The 21,483-nt window shown below is 31.4% G+C and overlaps 1 long non-coding RNA gene across 1 annotated transcript; it reads left to right on the forward strand.

Annotated features, from left to right (window-relative positions):
• The first annotated feature begins 3,073 nt into the window (after positions 1–3,073).
• LOC127721208 (uncharacterized) lies at positions 3,074–13,480 on the forward strand. Its single transcript, XR_007991073.1, has 7 exons — positions 3,074–3,139; positions 5,162–5,285; positions 6,983–7,098; positions 7,986–8,074; positions 10,079–10,176; positions 10,648–10,873; positions 12,498–13,480. It is a non-coding gene; the product is annotated as an uncharacterized LOC127721208 (long non-coding RNA).
• Positions 13,481–21,483: the final 8,003 nt, after the last annotated feature.

Here is a 21,483-nt window from a genome sequence, read left to right on the forward strand (position 1 = left end):
AGAAGTACGCACATACAAACAATCTGCTGAATACGTGAAGGTGTTTGTAAAAAAATCCATATACAAAAGGTAACTGTTATTATAAAATGTTCATTCAAAGTCCAAATTAAAGCTGGTAATTTCAATAAAAGTCATGAGACAAAACCAAACTCATACTGGGTCTGTTTAGAAAAAGTCTGTATAACTGTTTGTTGCGGAATGACAGATAAGAGTAAAGCTTCAGGCTCCACAACTTTGTGGCAGGGCCATAAAAATCAATTTATATATATATATATAGAGAGAATATCATATGGCTTTTTCAATATCACATCTGTATCAACCCGAGACACCAATATAATCCCAAGAGCTCTGCTCGAGGGATTATATTGGTTGAGGGTTGATACGGTGTGTGATATTGAAAAAGCCATATCATATACACTTTATTATATACATATACCTCACGTAGATGTTTTTTGTGTGACATGACGTCATACAGGTAAGGAGGTTTGAAATGACGTCATACAGATTATAGGTTTGACATAACGTCATACAGATTAGGGGTGTGATAAAGCCTTTGCAACAGTGTCTGCAATCGATGACGTTACGTCATACAGATTAAAGGTGTGATAAAGCCTTTGCAACAGTGACGTACTGCAATCGATGATGTGACGTCATACAGATTAAAGGTGTGTTAAAGCCTTTGCAACCTTGCTGATATCGATATCATCACAGTTGGCTGATACAGAACGCTTGCCAATTTTTGTATTACACATACAAATTATCTGTATTTACTACTAAGTATATAATAAATATATATATCTCAAGAATAAGCATATGTATACATCATGTACATTAAAATTAAATAAACTGATAACCAAGAAGAGATATGTTTATAATTGGGTATCTTTAAAAAATATTTAACCTGCATTGAATTAAAGAATATACATGTTACTAATGGAAGAATTCAAATATTGAAAACATTCAATGAACAGCACAAAAATTCATGAATGTGCATATAGAGCTTAGATATAATTATCAGTGCTGTTTTGTCAAAATTGTACAAGTTGGATCAGATAATACAAAGTGAAAAACTTATATTTTAATACCTCATAATGCTCATCTCTTGTTAGTCTCATGCCGGTGTTATATCTTTTAGGCCTTGCAGCAGGATAACTTGAGTCTGAAATATTTATAGAAAATTGATCAGCAATTTCAATAAAATTGTAAATTCAAGACTACAAATTTCATTATTTGTTAATTTCAATGACAATACAAAATCCTAATGAAGCCATCTTCATGAACAATTCAGACTTTATTTACCTGTCCACTCCAAGAGGTTGTCTAGCTTCCGACCCCCCCCCCCCCTTTTTTCAAATCGTAGATGCGCATCTGAAAACCCAATATTAAAGATTATAATTGCTTTACGTATAGTGACCTTATCTCGTGGCTTCCTTATCAGTGAATAATTTATATAATTTTAAAAGAAAGAAGCATTTATTTAAAGCCCAAATTACAAACTATCCACGACTGACAAGAAAATAGTGGCGATTGACAGTTGTCATGATTATTGCAATCATGAATATTAATGGTCGTGCGACTCTCTGGTGATAATCTTACCTTTGTTTGCTCGTTTCATTCTGTGATAATGACAGTAAACTTCGTTTTATAAACACACTGATTTCAAAACACTTTCCTCGTCAACGTAATATTGAAGCGAAGACTTTAACGGAGATAACTGTTACATAAAGCGCTTCAATGATGAAAAATATCTTTAGTAGCGGAAACGGAAGTTCTTGTTTGAATTTCTGCGCGCCATCTTTGAAATTTTTATTCCAATAGACTACAATTTATATACAGAAAACCCAACCAGCAATGGATTTTATTCCAAAACATGACGTTTTTGAAATGGCAAAATCGTCGAAAGTGACCGAAGCAGCTGACGGTGTTTTCTTTCTGGTATTTTGGGAAGATAACCAATTTGGTGTGGTTACCAAAAACGACCTGGTTAATATAGCTGTGTCAGAGCTCACAGAGAAAGTTTACGGCCAGAAATGTGAGGCGATGTATGGTACTGACAAATATCATGCAACTCTGATATTTCGAGGTATATTATAAATAACTCATCTGTGCTAGTTTATTTATATCTATTTTTTTTAAAGGGGGGGGGGGGGTACTGTATATTTTTTTATGAGGATTTTGGAAATGTTGGGTTATCTTTTCTCAGAGCCAGAGGAATCTCTTATCATGATGCAGAGGTGGATCAAGAAATTTTCATCAGTGGGGCCTGCTCAGGTCTTGACTCTTGACCAAATAATTATGACGTCTTGAAAGGCTATTATATTTTTTTTCTTTGACGCTACGCAGGAAGGCGTCAAAGCAAAAATTTAAAATAGCCTTCCAATATATGTACATGTATATATATAAAGGCTCCTGACCTGGGATAGGCACTTGAAAGATATGAAAGGGTTATAGTCCTGCTTATGCACACTGGACATGGTATCAAGTTCTTTCGTACCCAATGTAAAATTAAACCATTTCGTACCCTATAGGCCAAGTGCATCTACATTACATACCTCATGACATGATCTTACTACATGTACATGCATGTTTACTTATTTCTTATCATTATTCTGTTATGATTTTTTTGCATTGTAGCCATAACGAATACTTCTGATGGAAGTCCGCAAATAGTCAAAAAATAACATAAGGACCAGACTCCGACCTATGAGCTACGGTTCCGCAGCTAATTGAAATTCAGATGATATAAATCTGTGAATTTAATTATTTAAATTCATAATCCTCAAAATTTGATCGTTTGTAAATTTATTTTTTAAAATTTACAGAAATGAAAAAAAAAGTTCTAGGGTCGGTCGGGTAACTGGAACCACACATATATTTTTATTTGGCCTTATTTTAAAATAATAATTAACATAGATTCAATTACTGACACAACAATTTAAAACACATGTTCAAATTTGGCAGCATTTTTTGGCAAAATGCAAAAAAGATTGTAAACAAATTGAACTGAAGTGATCTTTATTTATTTTTTACATTCAATATACAACATGTATCTATCTTAATTTTAGGAAAAGATGAGGATCAGTTTTATACTATGGCTAATAAGTGTGACGGCATATGGCGGAAAAATAAGAACTCTCAGGTACATTTATGAAAGTCATAAATAACTCACATGAAACTTCAAATTTAAAACAAATTATGCATACATGAATGTTTTTTATAACAAAAAAGCTAGTTTTTATTATTAAAATTATGTACGTATACTCTTTTCCTGAAAATATTCTTTAATTTGTCCAAATTTAAAAGAAATGTACTTTTTTTTAATTGTTGGCTTCTAGACAACAATTTGGTTTACATGTTTTCAGAATGTTGTTGCCTGAGCCTGAGCATGACCTTTCATGTAAAAATCCAGTGATCGCAATACACAAGTGCAAAGGGGAAACCAAATTCTAACATAAACATCGCTCTGTCATCGAAATAATCTTATTGTACATGTTCATGATGTTATACACCTGCTTACCTGAATATCCTTGCTATTTTGGTAATTCAAAACCTTGACGACCATTTATTACATGTAGCTGCCATATTTTCACAACACTGACAGTGAAATATTTTTTTGAAGATTGAAAGAAAAGGATGCATAAAAAATAGGGATGTCAACTCGGTAAAGATTTACTAATCGAGTACTCGTTGGATTTACCGAGCGATACTCGAGTACCCCTTGGTATAACATTTACAAAATGGAAACACAAAATTATACCCATTTTAATATATATATGTATTGTGGGTCGTTGTTTTATGAATGTAAAACCCTCGACAATATTACCTAGATAATAGTCCAAGGAATTTTATACCACAATTAATAGCTAATTAGATTTACTACATGTACTAATTATGTAAACTGGCAATAATCTAATCAAGTAATTAATCAATATCTATAGAAAAATTATTACTCAAACAACAGTATTTGGTAACCTTAAAAAAACACATTTACTGATCATCAAAGGTGTGATGATTAGAACTTACTGATGCCTTTTATCATTTTCTGAGGGTCGACACAGGCTGCAACGAATTTGTTCTTATTTAAAAATATTATTTATGTCAACATTTTCTTGGACGAGGCGATTTCTCAACTTTGTTAGGTAACTAACAGTCCTGCTGCTAAAAATATATGCTCTGACGGTACAGAGGTGGTTGGATAACTATAAGACACAATTAGCCTAAAGTGTAAGCCTTGGAAAGGTGCTCTTGTTCATAGCCTACCTATGTTTGGAGAGATTTTAAATGACAGTTAAACCAAAAATTTGAATCGTATTTTAATTTTTATTTATTGTGATTAAAGTTTAATTTCTCTGGAGGCGCTCTCAATAAAAATAGTTTTTGTTTTAGCTTAAGAAAGCAACAACATACAAACAGAAACCGATTAATCGAGTATCATTTTGGTAATCGATACTCGGTACCACCGAGTGATACTCAAGTACTCGTTGACATCCCTAGTAAAAAATGATAAAACTGTGCACAGAAGACTAAGTTTATGATATATATAGATATAAGAAGATGTGGTATAAGTGCCAATGAGACAACTCTACAAGTCACAATTTGTAAATTAAAAACTATTAATTTAAAGGTCAAAGTACAGTCTTCAACACTGCCCCTTGGCTCACTGAACAGCATTGTCAGCAAGCTGAAAAGGGCCACAAAAATTACTAGTGTAAAGCCATTCAAACGGGAAAACCAACAGTCTAATCTATATAATTTAATTTTGGATGTAACACGTCTTCTGATTGGCTGACGTCGTTTTGTTTATCCGCTCATAGACATAATTTAGTCATGTGACTGTGACATCACCAACGTTTTTTAATGGTTTACTCAGGTTTAAAATGGAATTAAGAATTAAATTATAAAAAATAACTAATATTTTATCTGTCTATTCGAAATAACATAAAAAATGTGGTGCACACTTTAAAATAACCTGCTACGCGGGTTATTCAGTGTGCACCACATTTTTTATGTTATTTCTGCATAGACAGAAAAAATATTACAGTCATTCCTTAAATAATTAATGACTTATTTTGGCTTTTTATAAAGTAACAATTAAAAGTCCTGATCTTAATGAATTATTTTACATCTGTACAAAAAGTGAAGATGCATTTTTCTATTGTAGCCTCCAACAAAAAAGAGGGTGTCTAAACCAAATCTATTAATGGACTTTGAAATGGACCCTAATACATGTACCAGTGAAGACACCACAACTCAGCATGATCAATCAGCTGAAGGACCAAAAAAAGGTACAAAACTACAATGAAGATAAATATTTTATCAGGAGTTAGCTATACATTAGTAAATAGATTGATCTTAATATAAAAAAATTCGTAAGGGTTCCACGGAACCCAGTGTCTCGCCTACTTTTGCTGTTAATCGCAGGCTCAACAAAAATGAGGAAAAAAATTAATAAAAATATTCCTCTCTATACTATCATTTGAATGTAAGTAGCTTCTGTCCAAGTTTGGTAAAAATCCAGGATAATTTATGAATCTAATAAATGTTTTAAAAACTTAAACTGCAGACTGTATGTAATGTTGACTGGAAGAAAAACTAAGTCCATTTATAAGTAAAATACGGAAAAAATGGAACAAAATTTTATCAAAATTTCCTTCTAGATACTAGCTTTTGATCATAAACAAGCTTCTGTCCAAGTGTGGTACAAATCCAGGATAGTTTAAGAAAGTTGTTAAAATTTTAAAAACTTTAACCACAGAGTGAATGTAATGTTAACTGGCAGAAAAACTAAGTCCATTTATAAGTAAAATACGGAAAAAATGGATTTTTTTTTTTACAAAATTTACTTCTGGATACTATCTTAAGATCATAAACAAGCTTCTTTCCAAGTTTGGTAGAAATCCAGGATAGTTTAAGAAAGTATTTAAAATTTGAAAAACTTTAACCACAGAGTGAATGTAATGTTATTGGCAGAAAAACTAAGTCCATTTATAAGTAAAATACGGAAAAAATGGAATTTTTTTTTTACAAAATTTACTTTTGAATATAATCTTATGATCATAAACAAGCTTCTGTCCAAGTTTGGTAGAAATCCAGGATAGTTTAAGAAAGTTATTAAAATTTCAAAAACTTTAACCACAGAGTGAATATTTGTGGACGCCGCCGACGACGACGACGACGCCGACGCCGACGGAATGTAGGATCGCTATGTCTCGCTTTTTCGACAAAAGTCGATGGCTCGACAACCAGAAGATGTGGTATGATTGCCAAAAAGATAACTTAATGCCAGATGTAGATGTTTGCAACTATAGATCATTTTATTGGACTGCATTTCTACAAACATTGAATGTGACAACCAACAGTTTATATTATCTGTGCTTTTTTTTTTTACTTTGATTGAAATTCATGATATTGCTATACATGCTATATGAATAACATATTCATATTATTTATTAATTGCTTTATTGACTATGGTTGGCTTCCCTTTCAAAGTGAGTTTCATTCTGTATTTAATACTCTATTTCATTCCATATTAACCCCCAAGGGTGACTGGGGAATAGAAGTATGGTCACCATTGGTCTTCCTCCGACCGGCAGTAAAACCCTTGCCAAAGTGGGGCGTCCGTTTGGCTGTGCGGGATGTACAAATTTGCAGACACGGTCAGAATGAGGACGTTAAATCCGATGCCTCGTGTAAAGAGAGTGCCCATGCTCTTTGCACGTTAAGAACCCTTGCAATAACTCTTTGAGGGGTCCGTAGGTGACCTGTTGCAAGGCTAAATTTCTGTCCCTATCCGATATACCCTCATTTCTCCGACCTTAATCTCTTAATCTATTACAGAACCTACCTATTGTATTTATTGTGAACTTGTTCTCGTCCTGAATATGCATGAAATATTTGCCACATGCCGTTAAGCAACCAACAATCAATCAATCATTCCATATTATTTTTAAATCTTTATAAAAATATTTACATTTTGTATTAGCAGTCCAAAGAAAGAAACAAGGTCAACAGAATTTAGATGTGGCTTCAAGAAAGAAAAAACAGGATAAAGAAGATCAAAATTTGATTCTGTTCCACCAAAAAAGAAATCAAAAGAAGGTAAGGGCTATTCCATTTGAAATTATACACATGTGATTTATCAAAGATAACAAATTGTTTTCATTTCACTTTTCTTTTAAATAATTAAAGAACTGGTGCACAAATTTAAGCCAAAATGCAAATGTTGCACTTTATAAAATTTTATCTATATAGGAAATCACAGTGTACACTTTTGAAGAAATTTCTAACTTCCTGATTAGTATATTCAAGTTAAATCAAAAGTACAGGTAATGTTAAAGTATGTAATTAAGGAAGTTCGCTACTCAGTTTCAAAATAACAAGCTTTTCATAAACTAGTATATATTGATAAGGGATTTATATAGGAACCAAAACAGCAAAAAAAATATATAGGTCAATGTGCTTGTTTTTGAGATATTAGCCATTAAAATTTTGGCAGGAAAATGTTCTCTCTAGATTTTGTATAGCTTTACCATTGACAAGTTTAAGCTCTCAAAAACTATTAAAAAATAACAAAGATTTTATAAAACTTTTACAGATGGCTTATATTTATAAAAAAGAAAAATGGGGGTCAATGGGCAAATTTTTTAAAGGCATTCAAATGGATAAAACCAGAGGATTCCGAAAATCTGACAAAAAATCCAAACCATGACAAGCGAACATCCTTAACAGAGTCTGATGATGATTCACAGCCTGAATCATGTGTTTTATTTGCATATAAAAAAATCAATTTTACGTTCTGCCATATTTGTTTTTGATATTGTAGAGGGCGCTCTTATCATTTTCAAAACAATTTTTTACCTGAAATTTCATGGCGAGGAGGAGGATGCTGACAATGTACAAGTGTGAATTATACAAGCCCCATTAAGGTGCTTGAAATATTCTGAACGATAAACATAGAATAGACTAATTCATTTTCTAATTTTCAGAACTGCAAAAAGAGAAAAAGGAACGTCAGATAAGCAGAAATGCTGCAATGGAGGCAGCAACAAAATGGATTGAAGAGCATGCCACTAATGTAAGCATGGAAACAAATGTAGATGTCATTAATAGCAGTGTCACTAACAATATCCCTGCAACTCAACCTAACACACAAGTCCCTTCTAGCCCTGCATCTCAAACAGACCATAACACAAAAGTCCCTTCTAACCCTCCAGCTCCCCCACATCCTAACACACAAGTTTCTTCTAAACCCCCATCTCAACCTCCCCCACATTCTAACACAGAAGTCTTATCTAATATTGCAACTCAACCATCCCAGCAACCTAACACACCAGTCCCTTCTAATCTTCCACCTCCCAGGCATTCCAACCCGCAAGTAATTTCTACCCCTGCAACTCAACCCCCACCACATCCTAACACACCAAACACCTTTAATCTTTTATCACAACTTCCATCTCATCCAAACACGCCAGCCTTCTATAACCCTGCAACTCATCCTCCACCTCATCCTTATTTTTCTACCTATTCTTACCCTTCCACTCCACCTCAACCTCATCCCTACTATAACCATAACTTCTTTAGTGCTAGCAATTCTGCTTTTTATGACCAAACTCATCCCAATTTAACAAATCCGTTGCTTAATACTTCATGTACTTCTAATGATAAAAACCATGTGAATTCGGACATCCAACCATTAACCTCATCCTGTATGTCCACCGCACTTAGAGCGCTGCAATTTGTGGAAAACGATAATAATGATGAAAATGTAGATATTCAAGATGAAACTATTAATATTTTAAATGAGGAGTGCCAAGGTTGCATAAATAAAACTCTAAAATTAGAAGCTTTAAGTGGTGCCTTAGAGAAGGCAAGAGTTGACAATGAGGCCCTTCTCAACAGGATTAGATACCTGGAGGATAAAACTGGTAGGTTAAGTCAGTTACAGTGGATTTGTTTTGCACACATTTGCATGGGGAGAAAATTGCATTGCGAATAGGTACCACTAGCTGCTGTAATATTTGCTATAAGCCTAACTATATAATCAATTCTGCAGTATTTCTGATTTCTACGAAATTTGGATGCATTTAAAATTATTTAAACTGCATAAAAATTATTTCTAGCATATTAAGTTTTGGTCAAAACATCAATTAAATTTTAGATTTGTGAGTGATATATAGAGCTATTACATGGTAAATTGTATAGTCGTAACAGACACTCCTTTCAAAAATTCGTAAGGGTTCCGCGGAACCCAGTGTCTCGCCTACTTTTTCTGTTAATCGCAGCCTCAACAAAAATGAGGAAGTAAATCAATAAAAATATTCCTCTTGATACTATCTTTTGATTGCAAGAAGCTTCTGTCCAAGTTTGGTAAAAATACAGGATAGTTTATGAATCAAAATGTTTAAAAACTTTAACTGCAGACTGAATGTAATGTTAACTGGAAGAAAACAAAATTTCCTTCTAGATACTAGCATTTGATCATAAACAAGCTTCTGTCCAAGTTTGGTACAAATCCAAAATAGTATAAGAAAGTTATTAAAATTTTAAAAACTTTAACCACAGAGTGAATATTTGTGGCCGCCGACGGAATGTAGGATCGCTATGTCTCGCTTTTTCGACTAAAGTCAAAGGCTCGACAAAAATGTCATAATATGGTCAAAATATGTTCTGTTAACAAAAGTACAATTAAATATTGAGTGACCACAACTGCATATCTCTACAATGTATAGTATATTTTCTATTAACCCTTTCCTCCATGGATTATTTTTTATCATACCTGATTCGCATATGATTTTTTTCAATAAAAAAAATCATTAGGTTTAAAGTATTAATGCATTGCGAATACAAATATTTCATCGATGAAATTTTATCCTTTTTATATTAGATATAAATTTTATCAAGTCTAATACAGATTTTTCGTAGACAAGATGTTTCAACTGAGGCACTACACAGGTGTCAAAAGGCGTCATTATGGAGTAAATGGGGGTGGCATCAAAAGGCGTCATTATGGAGGAAAGGGTTAAAGGCCTTAGTACCTTTGTAAATGGTTTAAATAAAAACAAAAACAAATTTTTTTTAGAAAGAAGTGAAAGACAGCCACAGGACGCCACAGAAACTGAAGTATTTGTCGACCACTACATACCGTCTCGTGGTCTTCAAATTGATCACTCTAATTATGTAAGTGGAGGTTTGTTCTAAAACCAATTATCAACAATTAATGATATGCACAAATCATTATAAAGAAAAATGCATGGAAATGATAACATCTGTCATGATAACATCTAATGACAGATGTCGTAACAAAATTTAAACCAATGAAGAACTGAGATCTATTGAAACCAACACATTGGGGAAAGTATAAATTGTCTTACAATTATAGAAATGTATATAAACTTAAAAATTAGCATCATAAAATATGGAATTAGATATAACTGTTTCTTCCAATAAACATACTCTAAACCATGTAAGACATGTAAGATACATATAGGAAACATAAAAAAAAATTCTCTGCACAATTAATATCTACACTATAACATGAATGTAATATATTGATTAACATGATTAAGATACGACAATGTATTAGTTTTTCTCTTTCAATATAAAATATGAATACTGTTGTATTAAATCTTGTATTTTGGTCTTTTACAGAAATTGGTTCCATTGGATCAAGCAATACCTCCACTTTATGAGAGGATTGGAGGAACTGAAGTTTCAGTCCCTCAAAAGTGGATGGTAACCCTTCTATCCAAGTGTAAAGGCAAAGGCTCCTCCTTCACCATCAAAAAAATGCTAGATGGCTTTTTTGAGCCACAGGAGCTAGTTGGGCAGAAGGCCAGTAGTCTCCGAAACAACAAGATAATTCAGGCTATACGTTGTAAGTTGTCATAGATAATACTGAAAATATATCTAATGTAAAAGGGTCTTTTTCATTTTCTTTTAAAATGAAATGAAATTATGCTTTAATTGTCAGACAATTTCTTAATAAATGATCTTTTATCATTATTAAAGTTGTAAAATAGTTCTTTCACAATATGTATCAAGATATAATGTCTTTAACAAGTTTTTTTTTTAAGAATTTCCTGTCTATGGGTAAGGAACATATCTCTAGATCAAAACTGTATACATGCCACTATAATTTGACACAAGTAGAATGAAATAGAATAAAAATTTATTCCTGTCTGCCATTATACCCTTGAAAATGAACTTTAGTTATTGAATCTAACATTTTATCTATAGACTTACTGTTTGTCATTTTTTATGACAATTTTAAATTTTTGAATGGGCTTTCTAATTGTGACAGGGAATAAGAGCAAAAAATTTATAAATTATATTTAAGTAAAGGCCATTTCAGAATAAGTTGTATGAAAAGGATAGGAAGACCAATTGATAAGACATAGAAAGTGGCCTTCAAAACGTGCAATTATGCAGGGTAGGAAACTCACTGAAATGTCTACCAGACCACAGGGCTGGCTGCATAAAAAAATTACCTGTCCTGATCAAAATTTACCAGCCCTGAAAATTAATGCAATAAAAATCAAACCCATTTTCCTTCAAGATTCTAAATTATGTTTTTGTGTTTTGAGATGTTTTAATGACTAGAAGTATTATTAGATAAATTTGAGGATTTTTTGTGATGAAAATGACTTATGACTGCTTTTGTAAATACACACTGCAACAAGACTTACAAGTGCACATTTAAGCAGACACTGCTAAGCCTAATGACCATTTGTTCAGAAGCAAGGTGTGATTTAATTTTTGGGCACTGGGGGTGTTAGTTATTCTTCAGTGTAATTCAGCATACCTTTGTTTGTACCTTTGTTCCACAAAATTACTTTTAAGCAAATAAAAATAAAATTTTGGTTTCATTTATAATTTTATTGCTCCTCATTTTCACAATATTTGAAACTCAACCACTCGAACTCCGTTTTCCAACCAGGAACAATTGTCCGCTTCCTCTTAGACTGATCGTACAATTTATTTTTTCCTGTTGAGTCAACAGCAGTTCGCTTTTTCGACAACGAAAGGCCCAAGTACTGTCGTAAAGACATGAGTTTACAAAAACAAATTTGTACTTTCGATTTCCTCTTATATTTATTTTTTATTTAATAAACGTGATCGCGATTGGACGATTCGATACCAACTAGCCAATGAGTGAGGATCTTACAAACAACAGGTATCACCATGTTCCCTGCAGAAATCGTGTGGAAACATGTGGTAGTAAAAGGTTAATTGGCAGTCATGATTCTTACGTGCTGTTATGAATGGGGTAATACTGAGAACTCATTCCAAAAATAGAAAAAAAGTAATCCCAAACACCTGCAAAAAATAGACCGTCCACCGGACTGTTGAAATTTAATTTTTGACCGCCCGATCGTAAAATAGGCCGTCTCGGGCAGGCTATAATTTCCAACTCTGAATTATGTTTTAACACAATAACACGTTTGTATGATTATACTTTCATATGCTAGATGGATCATAGTTCTACTTTTATTTTTCAGTATATATAATCAACAAATTTAATGTCAAAGACAGTGACTTTAATAGTGCTTTAAATTCCAAGATACACACCTGCAAAAGGGCATCGACAAAGATTATAGAGAAGAAATGATTGTTTCAATTTCATGCAATGGAGTCTTACTTAATATTTGACAATTTGAAATGTTTACACAAGAAGATGTGTCACAGTGTTTCAATGGAGAGCAATTGAAGTTATTTTTATGGATTATCATTTGTCCCTGTTATAGAACAGTTACATATTGGGTGGTGAAAAATTAAATGTGACATTTTATACTTATTTGATGATGTTAAGAACAAAGAGACAAATAGTTACTATTTATTCATGTTTATTATTAATTTTTTAATCTTAATCTGCATGGCTTCATTTTGCTATCCTTTGACTTGTTTGAGAGATCTTAATTAAAGGATGTGAGCACTAACATTTACTTAAAACCTCAACTGAACCTATTTAATGAATGGTCACATACAACGTACTGTTTCATGTTGTCAGAGGTAAAAATATATGATTTTGATCAAAGAAATATGAAAGTGAAAAGCTTATAAATGCATCAGATTTAAATCAAAATAAGGTGTGCCTGGTAAGAAATAAAAACCACCAAACAACCAAATGACACAAAAAAAAATGTTGGAAAGATTTTTTTGTTGAGTGATATGGCAACATTATAAGATGGTCCTTAGCTTGAATTGAGCAGTAGATTTTAAGGTTTGGAGGTGTTTTTTTTCATTTGCTGAGTGAATAATTATATGCCCCCATAATACAATAGCAATTTTATTTTTTAAATACAGTATCTTCTGTAGGGCATTGATCAGCATTTTTAAATCCTTTAATGAATAGAAAAACAAGAAAGTCAAATATTTCAAAGATCATTTAAATGCATCTGGACCTACTATTGTAGAAATACAAAAATCAACAATTTTTGTTATTTATCCTATAGTTCTTTTTTCTCAAACTGTTTATTTTATTATTGTGTGCATTTGTGTCAAATGTCTGTTTTTTTAGATGGTTAGAATAAAATAAAAGTTAATTTGCTTTATAGTACATTATGTCTTTCTTTCCTTTTTCAGAAGAAAATGCTGACAAATTAGCTGCAACATTGCCGCAATGTTGCAGCTATTTGTTGCGGCAATGTTGCTGCAACTGTTTGCAGGAAAACTAATTTGCATACGAAAAATGAATATTTGCCGCAATATTGCGGCAACATTGCAGCTATTAATTTTCCTGCAAATATTTGCCGCAATGTTGCAGCAATTTGTTGCGGCAATGTTGCGGCAACTGTTTGCAAGAAAACTCATTTGCATACGAAAAATGAATATTTGCAGCAATATTGCCGCAAATAGTTGCGGCAATATTGCTGCAAATAGTTGCAAGAAGCCATATTTTTCCATAAGGGATATCACATCTCCTTATTCTAATATTGATATTGCAATTAAAAAAAAATATCATTGAAGATGTGGAGGGGGTTTACAGAATATAGAACGATGGACAAAAAACATAAAGATTAGACAAAAATAGACCCCAAAAATAAAGAAGAGAAAATAATGAGGTGCTTAAATATGAAAAATAGAGATTCTTATTGGACAAAAGTATATAGAATAGATAAAAATGGCCTAAAAATTAAAGAATAGAGAATTAAAGGACCCCATCCAAACCCTCATGATTTGGTGACATTTAAAATCTGCAGTAATCATGGATATTTCAACAAAAAACCACAAAGATGATTTGACTATTAGTTTATGGCGGGCAAATTGAAAAAGTAACAACAACATCTGATTAAATTTTATTGGAAATGTATTTTGTAATTTAGAATTTAATCTAAAATTGTAAATGATTGATATTGATAATGAGATACAAAAAATAATGATCTTGATTTTATACATCTACATGTATCAGAAAAAAGAAGAAAAAAAATATTCTAAAACCCTCAACATCATATCAAGTATCATAGGCGGATCCCTTTTGTGGGAAAAATTCGGTTGATTATATAGGGAATCACTGAAGCATGACTGGAGCGGCCCCCCCCCCCCCCCCCCCCCCCCTTAAGTCAGTCAGCGGGCCCCCCTTATGAGAAGTTCAGGATCCGCCACTGAGTATTAATAACCAAAATTTGAGTATTTGAAATGTAAAGTTGTTACCTGATGTTGAATTATTTTATGATTAAGTATTAACTATATACATGTATATTGAGTAGGCTGTATTGAAATGTAACTAATTATGTCTAACAGAATAGTTTAAATTAAACATTCATGCATCATACGTGCATACTGAAATGAAAACTTGAAATGAACTTGTTTTCAAAAGACCATATTTGAATATGTATTAAAATGAAACTTTATAACCATAATTAATAAGAGCTTTTATAAAAATTATTCATAAATGATGAACATTTTAACCATTATGTACCTACATCATATATTTACAAAGTATAGATTAATGCATAAAAGAGTAAACAGGAGTCTCCAAAAATTAAAGAGAAAAATTGCAGCCTCCCTTTCTTCTCCAGTTTATAAGCAAAGGTTCTGTATACAATGCTGGTATAAAGTATGATTACTTATTTGTACAATACTTCAATAATACAAACTGCAGCAATTTGAAACCAGTTTTTTAATTGAGAAATACATCAATTACTTTTTTTTTGTATACTGATTTTTCCTTTGTTCTGTTATCTCTTTGTTTTAAATTATTTCAGGTCCATTATTCTATATTTTGAAAACATAAAACAGATCTGAGAATGCATGTCCTGCTTGTTCTGACATATCTCTTAGTGTGAAAAATGAAGTGTGACTTTTCTGTTTTGACTTTCTGATAAAAACATGAGAAAAAAATTGCCAAAAATTTATGAGGGTCTGTATGGGTTTACAGAATAGATAATAATGGCGAAAAATATATACAATGTGTAAAGGAGAACATTGACTAAATAAATAAAGAATAGAGAATAATGGGGAGCTAAAATATAAAGAATAGAGAAAAATGGCATATATAAAAATTTAAAGAATAGAGAAAAATTGCATAAACATGTAAAGAATAGAGAAATGAAAGACCCCCCCCCCCCCTCAACCACCAACACTCAGACCCTGATGTAGTTTTTTTTTTTTTATTTGTATGATTATGCCCTATCGCAAAGTATGTAAACCCATCCAAAGCATTTTTTAAAGTGAAAGACAAAAGTCATTTCTTTTTCTTTATGTTTTTTTCGCCTAGTACATGTAAGTAATGTCAGAGCCATGGCATTATAATTTTTTTTTTACCAATAAATTCATACTTTATTGATTTAAATATTGGAGAGAAGCATTAAATTGTTCATTGTTGAAGTCAGTGTTTGGTACCTCTGTTCTTTCGAAAATAGGAAATTTATTTATGTATGTTATATTTATTTATGCACATGTATTAGCAAGAATTTTGTTTACACATAAAGTAAAAATTTGACACTTAGGAAAATATGTATTACACAAATTTGTGTTGACAGGCAGGTGTTTCAAACTTAGGACCCACAGGAATAAACAAATATATTAGTTCATATGCCCCACCTATGGCATGTTTAATGCCAATTTCATTAAATGATGAAGTAGACATTCAATTTCATTGGTGAGTTTACATAACCAATTAAATCTTGTAATTAGTCCCCCCCCCCCCAAAAAGAAAAGTTTTTTGGAACAAAAAGTCAATGTCATCTTCATTGACTTCATTAGCAAATTATTTCATTAAACAATCGCCGCATCATTAATACTTCGTTGAATTCGTCAATTTACAAAAGAAACAGATCACCATGAAGACAGTGCGCAGAGAAAAGGTCAGTATAAATTTTGCATACGATTCTGATAAAAAAAAAACTATTGTAAGTCCAACTTCAATACAAAAAAATGTATTGAACTAGGGATGTACTGTACTCATGAATATGATAATATGGTTGTTGTAAAATACTCAAATTTAAACATCTTTTCATAATAGAACATTAAATGTGTGAATTTGTTTCTAAATTATTTATATTTGAAGTTTATTTTCTTTGGACATGAATTATCAATTAAGATTATAGAATGATGAAGATTATGTGAATTACACGATTTAAAGTAGAATGATACAATTGTATACTTATGTATTCAATTTAAGATACTCAAGTAGTGGTCAGTTAATTTTGCTTGGAAAAAGATAAACAAAATTTAAGTTTTATCATTTTTAAACTTTTTTCTCATATTGATTTTAAGGGTTAAACAGAAATGCTACATTATACAGTATAAGTTCAAACCCGAAACCCGACCGTGCAATGGGTGTATAGCCAGTTAAGGTCGTTAAAAGCTTCCATATACAATGTATATAAGTTCAAAAGTGTTTCACCATCTAAATTCCCCATTTTTGTAATTTAAAACTTTTTTTTTCTAAAAATCATTCAAAATTCGATTTTGTAGAACTTTTTCGTGTTAAAATCATAGGTTCATAAATCACTTGCATCTGGGGCTATTTTACTATATATCATAATGTGAATGTAGGACGGCAAAAAAGTCGCAATTCAGTCGTGAGATTATAATTCTTTGAAAAAGAAGCGTTACAAATATTTTTTTTAATGGTCTTTTAATTGATAATACATTTCATGAACGAAAAAGAGCCCCAGAATCAATAATGATAACAATATTTGTTAAGAAAACAATTTGTCAAAATGGCTTTGGTATTTAAATTAATGGCTTCATGGTATCCTTTTTGTGACAAAAAAATGTTAATAAAAAAGCTAATTAATTGTTGAAAAGTGTTCTCTTATAAATTTAAACAATTAGAAGCAATTTATCGGCGACTTTCTGTTCGTTTGCCTTATAATGTATGTCCCAGCATTAATAGGTTATATATCAACAACGGGTTGACATTTCTATTTAATTTTAGACCGTTGGCTAAAAAGAAATTATCATATTTTGCCGTTTCTTATTCAAATATATATTTTTAAGACAGTACATTAGCATATACATGTACATGTATATATAGATACATAGGTACCTTTGACTTTGCTTGCATTATGTTGAATTTACTATTTTGTTGGCTCCGCTCTGTAAAGAGCGAGTTTTAAAATTATCTTTTGAAAAGTACTACGAAAAAATATGCACAATTATTTAAATGTCAACATAAAAGAATCAAATTATTAATTTACTTCTATTTAGATTAAAATTCCTTGGCCTAACGGGAGAATTTACTAAGAGAGGAAGTTTATGCATTTACCATATAATATAAATACATGTAATTCTTTATTGTCATATAAGTAAAATGATACTTCTTCTTGTCTTGTGACATAAAACAAATAATAACGTTAAGTACAACACATATTTGTTAAAAAACACACACACACACACACACAAATAATGCAAAAAATAACTAATAAGAGTTCCTTGTCCTCAGCTCTAAAGACTGTTTTATAAAAGAACCATTCGCTTAGTTATTTTCATAGTCCCGGGTTTATATTTGCCATGTCATTAAAAAGTTGTATACGTAATATATTAATTATTAATTTCACAGTAGACATGAAAGTGGTTTTCATCTTCTAACGTTTTACAAGTTATACATATATTCTTTGGTCTCGAGGTATTTTCAGATATCTACCACATATTTATGTATAGTAAAAGTAAGCTATGTGTCAAAATTAATTGGCAACCAATAAACTCCATTATTTAGATCATTTATTGGAGTGAGACAAGGGGATGTTTTAAGCCCCAATTTATTCAAATTTTTTATTAATGATCTCCCTGATGTTTTCTCTTCTTGTGCTAACCATCTCAATGTTAATAACCAAAGGGTTGATTGTTTAATATATGCTGATGACATTGTAATTCTCCCAGATTCATCAGAGGGATTGCAAGAGAGGTTAACGATGCTTAATAATTACTGTTAAATCGTGTTTAAATGTAAATGAGAATAAGACAAAAGTTATGATTTTTAATAAAACAGGGAGACATTTTAATCTCCCTTTTTACGTAGGTGAGAAAGCTATTAGTTGTACATATAATTACATATATTTGGGCATCACTTTTATAACCAGTGGATAATTTTTTCAATGTAAAGATGAACTGTACAAAAAGTCTGAAAGCATGTTTTAAATTACAACAATGTTTGTCATCGTCAAACCCTAGTGTTTCAACTTTACTTCATTTATATGACTATACTGTAAAGCCAATTTTAACCTATGGATGTGAAGTCTGGGGTATGTTTTCTGTAAACTCAGCTGCATGTAAGAAAAATGATCAATATATTTTAGAAAAGGTGTTTTCAAATTATACAGCTGCATGACAAATCACATATCAAATTTTTGAAATATATTCTAGGCACGTGTAAATAAGAAATCCAGTAATCTTGCTGTGACTTCTATACTAGGAAGATACCCAATGTATTTTTATATTATATATGCAATTAATGTTAAATATTATCATCGACTAGATAATTCTAAGAACATGTTATTATATGATGCATATTTATGTAGTAAAGAACTTCACAATAATAAAGTGAATACATGTTTCTCAAGTATAGACTGTATTTTACAAAAGCTGGGCATACAAACATGCAATTTAAAAACCAGCATCTACTCTTTCACAAAATTTGTCAAAGATAAGCTATATTAAAACTATCTCCATTTCTGGAAGGGAAATAGAAATAAAAAATTACAATAAGATCAAGGTAAACTGAATACCTATTTTTCCTTTAAAACTATTTTGTTTAAAAAAATATTTGGATCTAAAAGATTTTAGATTAAGGCAATCAATCTGTAAGATTAGAATTAGCGCTCATCCATTAAGAATTGAGACTGATAGATATGCCAAAGTCTATGTGAATAGAACACTTAGAAAATGTTTATACTGTACATTAAATAAAGTTGAGGATGAGATACACTTTGTGACTGAATGTCCACTATATGTTGAGAATAGAAATGAATTTTTTACTGAAATTTCTTGTAACTTGCAATAATTTTCAATCTTTAGACAATTTTTCAAAGTTTTCATGGCTGTTTACACTGAGACTACTTTAACACATAGTAGTCTCAGGTTTACACAAGAAAATTGAAATGTATATAAATATGTGGGAAAGTATTATTCTAAAAATCTAGAGATAAGGAGAAGTTCAAAGATAATAAATGCTAATTAGCCACAAATATACATATTTTGAGTGGTATATGTTTTTCAATGGTATATTTTAAAGATATTGATTATATTATCTGGTTCTGTCCTGGCCTTTTTTAGCATTTTTAACACTGTTAAACGGTGTTGTTTTCTTATATGTCTCTAAATTTTTTGTCTAATCTTATGTACTTGTATGTAAGGTGCTGAAAGCTCTTTATAGGGCCCTTTAATTGGAAATAAAATATTCTTATTCTTATTCTACCCTTTATGAGTAAAATGTTAACCTCCATAAAGCGGACAGGTATCAGAGTCCGCCACTGTATAACTTTAATGAAATTTAAATCCTTGAATATATAAAGTTTGTGTTCTGATTTTTTTCATCCGATTGTCAAAATACGGAAATAAGTCATTTCTGTATACGACATTGCAATCCAGAAATAGTTTAACCCTGTTACTTCCGATTTTTATCATGTGTCAAGATTGTAATGATAGAAAAAAATGATACTTCATGGCCCAAATCATAAGAATAGTATTACAATTCGTAGACTAGTGATTGAACAGGTGCTGGTTAAACTGCAGTTTGGTTAAAAAAATGAATAGGAAGTGAGTTTCATGAACGAGAACAAATCATGCTCCTCAATTTCAAGTCTATATATTAGATATAAGAAGATGTGATACAAGATATAAGATATAAGACTATATCTACAAGTCAAGTCATACATGTCTATCAACATAGTCAATATTGGCCTGCTGTCAACTTATAGAGTCCGCTAGTTTAACATTCATTTCAACTTGTTGATACTGTTATTTAAGTACTTATAGGCTATTAATGACAATCAGGGACATGAGAGCAATTAATATCATGGGAACCAGTTCATTAATAATTTGAATAAGTCCCAGTTTACTTTTTATTAAATCGAATGCAAGACAAGCACCAGAAGTTATGAGTACCGACATGAAACATGGAAAATGAATAAAGGGAAACACGATGCAAGCACATCAAACCAAACTCGAGAGAACAAGAAATAAAATGTCAAAACACGAAAACTAAGCTAGTATTATATTTATTAGTAAAAACTAAATGCATCTAAAAGGGGGAACCCAAATTTCACTCATTTTGACATTTTTTACACATGATTAGACAGGATTAAGATTCAGACTAAATTTTCCTTTGTGTGTTTATTTTGTACATGTAAAATTAAGAATGGAAATGGGGAATATGTCAAAGAGACAACAACCCGACCAAAGAGCAGACAACAGTCGAAGGCCACCAAATAAGTATCCACATTTACTATATAGTCCACCTACTTAAACTGTTAAATTTTGAATCCATTGTAACCGGAGCTAGTTATCCTGTCTTGTTTTTCATGTAATTTCTGAATTGTTTATTTGTAAATTTTGATGTCTTGTTTTAGTACGGTATGATTGTTCAAGGAGATCAACCTAAATAATATATTGGAAGATTCAAACCACCAAAAACCAAAAAGGAACAACCAGAATTATTGACAATGACTAAAACAACCAAAATAATATGAACGGTGTCATGTTAATGACTAAACCTTTAAAACAGGGTATATCTAAGCTCTAGGTTCTGTTGTAGTTTGATCCTGAGTCTTTGACTCCTCTTGGTAGCTTATTTAAATAAAGACAATCAAGTTCACATAGTTTAATGATGTTATAACGACAAATCTACATGTCACAATTTAATATAAATATACATCAAATCAACACTTCACCTATAAAGCACAGTGTAATGAAAATTGGGCAAAGTTATCTCCCCTTTTCTAAAATAATATTGAAAAACCTTAATTTCCTACTTACTTAACACTAGTTACCTAAACTTGTTTTATAAAATAAACAGGCTACTTAATTAAATTTGGGAAG

Source organism: Mytilus californianus, unplaced genomic scaffold (assembly GCF_021869535.1).
Source record: "Mytilus californianus isolate M0D057914Y unplaced genomic scaffold, xbMytCali1.0.p SCAF_12, whole genome shotgun sequence".
NCBI classification, from domain to species: Eukaryota; Metazoa; Mollusca; class Bivalvia; order Mytilida; family Mytilidae; genus Mytilus; species Mytilus californianus.